This window comes from Drosophila elegans, unplaced genomic scaffold, assembly GCF_018152505.1.
Source record: "Drosophila elegans isolate 14027-0461.03 unplaced genomic scaffold, ASM1815250v1 contig_149, whole genome shotgun sequence".
NCBI classification, from domain to species: Eukaryota; Metazoa; Arthropoda; class Insecta; order Diptera; family Drosophilidae; genus Drosophila; species Drosophila elegans.
The window spans coordinates 7177622-7182267 of record NW_024545513.1 but is presented as its reverse complement, the minus strand read 5'-3'; positions in this window follow the sequence as shown (position 1 = coordinate 7182267).

The window sequence follows — 4646 nt, the reverse complement described above, 5'->3', positions numbered from 1 at the left end:
CAAAAAGACTCTTCAGAAAAAATGTTGTTTGAAAAATCGCCAAAAATCCCAAAAAACACATTAAAAACTTGGTTTTTGTGTCAAAACCCTGGGAAATAATGGTCTAATGTTGGAATGTCATACACCGTTGAATTCGTAATAAAATTTCCAATCAAATGGCATTCACAGTTAAAATTTTTTCAGATTTTCGAATTTCGGCAAAAAATGATGATGTACCCCCTTACAAAAAAGTCAGAAATTTGGACAAAAATAAATTTATCAAAAAACGTTTTTCAAAATTCGGTTTTTGCGTCAAAACTAAATTAATTGTTTTTAATCGATTAGGGATGGATGGTATGGGTTGCCAGCTGTTCAAAATAGCAACTCTTTTGACTTTGGGTCTTATTTTGGTTAAGTTACAGCAAAAAGACTCTACAGAAAAAATTTTGTTTGAAAAATCGCCAAAAATCCCAAAAAACACATTAAAAACTTGGTTTTTGTGTCAAAACCCTGGGAAATAATGGTCTAATGTTGGAATGTCATACACCGTCGAATTCGTAATAAAATTTCCAATCAAATGGCATTCACAGTTAAAATTTTTTCAGATTTTCGAATTTCGGCAAAAAATGATGATGTACCCCCTTACAAAAAAGTCAAAAATTTGGACAAAAATAAATTTGTCAAAAAACGTTTTTCAAAATTCGGTTTTTGCGTCAAGACAAAATAAATTATTTTCAATCGATCAGGGATGGATGGTATGGGTTGCCAGCTTTTCAAAATAGCAACTCTTTTGACTTTGGGTCTTATTTTGGTAAAGTTACAGCAAAAAGACTCTTCAGAAAAAATGTTGTTTGAAAAATCGCCAAAAATCCCAAAAAACACATTAAAAACTTGGTTTTTGTGTCAAAACCCTGGGAAATAATGGTCTAATGTTGGAATGTCATACACCGTCGAATTCGTAATAAAATTTCCAATCAAATGGCATTCACAGTTAAAATTTTTTCAGATTTTCGAATTTCGGCAAAAAATGATGATGTACCCCCTTACAAAAAAGTCAAAAATTTGGACAAAAATAAATTTGTCAAAAAACGTTTTTCAAAATTCGGTTTTTGCGTCAAGACAAAATAAATTATTTTCAATCGATCAGGGATGGATGGTATGGGTTGCCAGCTTTTCAAAATAGCAACTCTTTTGACTTTGGGTCTTATTTTGGTAAAGTTACAGCAAAAAGACTCTTCAGAAAAAATGTTGTTTGAAAAATCGCCAAAAATCCCAAAAAACACATTAAAAACTTGGTTTTTGTGTCAAAACCCTGGGAAATAATGGTCTAATGTTGGAATGTCATACACCGTTGAATTCGTAATAAAATTTCCAATGAAATGGCATTCACAGTTAACATTTTTTCAGATTTTCGAATTTCGGCAAAAAATGATGATGTACCCCCTTACAAAAAAGTCAGAAATTTGGACATAAATAAATTTATCAAAAAACGTTTTTCAAAATTCGGTTTTTTTGTCAAAACTAAATTAATTGTTTTTAATCGATCAGGGATGGATGGTATGGGTTGCCAGCTGTTCAAAATAGCAACTCTTTTGACTTTGGGTCTTATTTTGGTTAAGTTACAGCAAAAAGACTACAGAAAAAATTTTGTTTGAAAAATCGCCAAAAATCCCAAAAAACACATTAAAAACTTGGTTTTTGTGTCAAAACCCTGGGAAATAATGGTCTAATGTTGGAATGTCATACACAGTTGAATTCGTAATAAAATTTCCAATCAAATGGCATTCACAGTTAAAATTTTTTCAGATTTTCGAATTTCGGCAAAAAATTATGATGTACCCCCTTACAAAAAAGTCAAAAATTTGGACAAAAATAAATTTGTCAAAAAACGTTTTTCAAAATTCGGTTTTTGCGTCAAGACAAAATAAATTATTTTCAATCGATCAGGGATGGATGGTATGGGTTGCCAGCTTTTCAAAATAGCAACTCTTTTGACTTTGGGTCTTAATTTGGTAAAGTTACAGCAAAAAGACTCTTCAGAAAAAATGTTGTTTGAAAAATCGCAAAAAATCCCAAAAAACACATTAAAAACTTGGTTTTTGTGTCAAAACCCTGGGAAATAATGGTCTAATGTTGGAATGTCATACACAGTTGAATTCGTAATAAAATTTCCAATCAAATGGCATTCACAGTTAAAATTTTTTCAGATTTTCGAATTTCGGCAAAAAATTATGATGTACCCCCTTACAAAAAAGTCAGAAATTTGGACGTAAATAAATTTATCAAAAAACGTTTTTCATAATTTGGTTTTTTTGTCAAAACTAAATTAATTGTTTTTAATCGATCAGGGATGGATGGCATGGGTTGCCAGCTGTTCAAAATAGCAACTCTTTTGACTTTGGGTCTTATTTTGGCAAAGTAATAACAAAAAATCGCAAAAAACACATTAAAAACTTGGTTTTTGTGTCAAAACCCTGAGAAATAATGGTCAAATGTTGAAATGTCATACACCGTTGAATTCGTAATAAAATTTCCAATCGAAAAGCAGTCACAGTTAAAAATGTTTAAATTTAGCCAATTTTCGAAAAAATGATGATATATAAAAAATGCAAAAATTGGTCAAAAAATTAATTAGTCAAAAAATCGATTTTTAAAAATCAGTGTTTGAATCAAATCCAAATTTATTTTTCTGAATCGATTGTGGGTGGGTAGTATAGGTCGCCAGCTGCATAAAACAGTTACTCTTAATGCTGTGCGATTTATTTTGCCTGCACGTTCTGATTTCTACAGTGTATATAGTACACACATAGACTGCAAGTAGATTAAAAACTGGAGTTCAGTGCTAGGGTTCATTGATGGGGTTGACTTTTTTCCCTGGCCGATAAGCTAAAATTGGCTGAAATAATTCCCAATACAAACGCTATATTTTTTGCTTTTCATTTTATTTATTTAATACTAAAAATTGTAACTTTGATTTCGTTTTGTATATCTGTTTAATTTTATTGATTTTTGTAGTTTTAGTTGAATTTTACTTCATCCATACTGTAGCCCTGCGAGTTTTCTCTGCTCTTCAGTTGTCAGTTTTATCGTTATATTGATATAGTTATGTATATATATATTTTTGTATATGTAAAGTATATAACACTATTTGTTGTGGTATTTTGTCAACTACATTCCATTTGTGATTTGAATTTTGTTTGTTGGTTTGTTGGGTTTGTTGGGTTTTGCTCAATGGTCAACAATGAATGAAACAAGAAACGCAATAAATAAGTGCCAATTAAAATTAACATTGAAGACTGATTTTGCTCAATGGAAGCTGAACTTGATTTATTTGCATTAAGTATATGCTATATGCGAGTGTGCCCGCTAATTAATTGGATTCAAAGGAGTTTCGACCGTTTGGCAGAGTCAACAAATCGTTTTACCGTCTGCTTTCTGCCTTGGCCAAAGTCGTTGACATTCGCACGCTAAATTGATAAACTGCAAAGTCTTTTCACATTTATCAAATCGAAGTGACAAGGCAATAAAATTAGCTGCTATCGACGGGGGTTCATTGTACCTCACCGATGATTCACTAAGTGGGGCAATTGTTTGATCAGTATTTCTCACAAATTCCGCACTTATTGGTCAATCAAATCGGTTAACATCAACTATGCACGGACCAAGTCTAGACTTTGGCCAACAATGCTCCATATGCATGGGTATAAATTTGTATAAACTATTTTAGATATCGTATAATTTGTGCCTTCGCTTGCCATAACATAATACGCAATTAACTCTAGATTTGCCAATTTCTTAAGACTCGAGGCTGTTGGGGAAACTGTTTTTGGGGGAAATTTAACTTTCTCGGGAATGTTTCATATATTAAAATGTCTGTTAACTGCTGCTGATTGTTAATACTGCCCCAACAACCTCGTCTTTTAGCCGCAGAAATATATATAAATATATATAGTACATACATTACATAATCATAATAATTAATTATCGCATAGAACAAAAAATTCTAGTCGTTTATCAAAAGTCGGGAACAAAACTTAGGCATTACATATACTAAGTGTTTACATAACAAAGTTTTTTGTGACACCATTTTCGCCTTTCTTACGTGCTAAAAACATATTACATAGATTTCATACTTCTCTCGCTGATTCTAATCGGTTTGTCATGATGTGCAAATCAATGTAATTACGAAAATTAAGTTATCGGTCTTAAACGCGGTAAGTAACAAACCTAAACAATGAGGACATCATGCTAACGAATGATAATAAAGACTTGATACAGAATAGGAAACAAAAAAAAACCTATAATATTGCACATGGAAAACGGTTTAACCTGAATAATTGTATTGTTTGTGGATAATCGGTAATCGTTCGAAATTCGATGTCGAAATCGGTTTTCGCGACAAGCTGCCAAATCGTTTAAGATTGGTATTGATTAAAATAACCATATAAATCATACTTCTTTTTTAGAGGTTTAGAAAAGCGCTACTTTTAACTAAGTAGAATATCGTTAGTGTGAATATCGTAGTCGTTATCGTAATATCGTTCTTAAAACGGGGAGAAAATGGGATATCTTTTCTCGTGGTTCTTTCACATATCGTTTTAAACTATTTGTAATAGTTGTATAATATTTGTTTTTCAGTTTTTCATCTTGCATTTCTCTCTGCATTT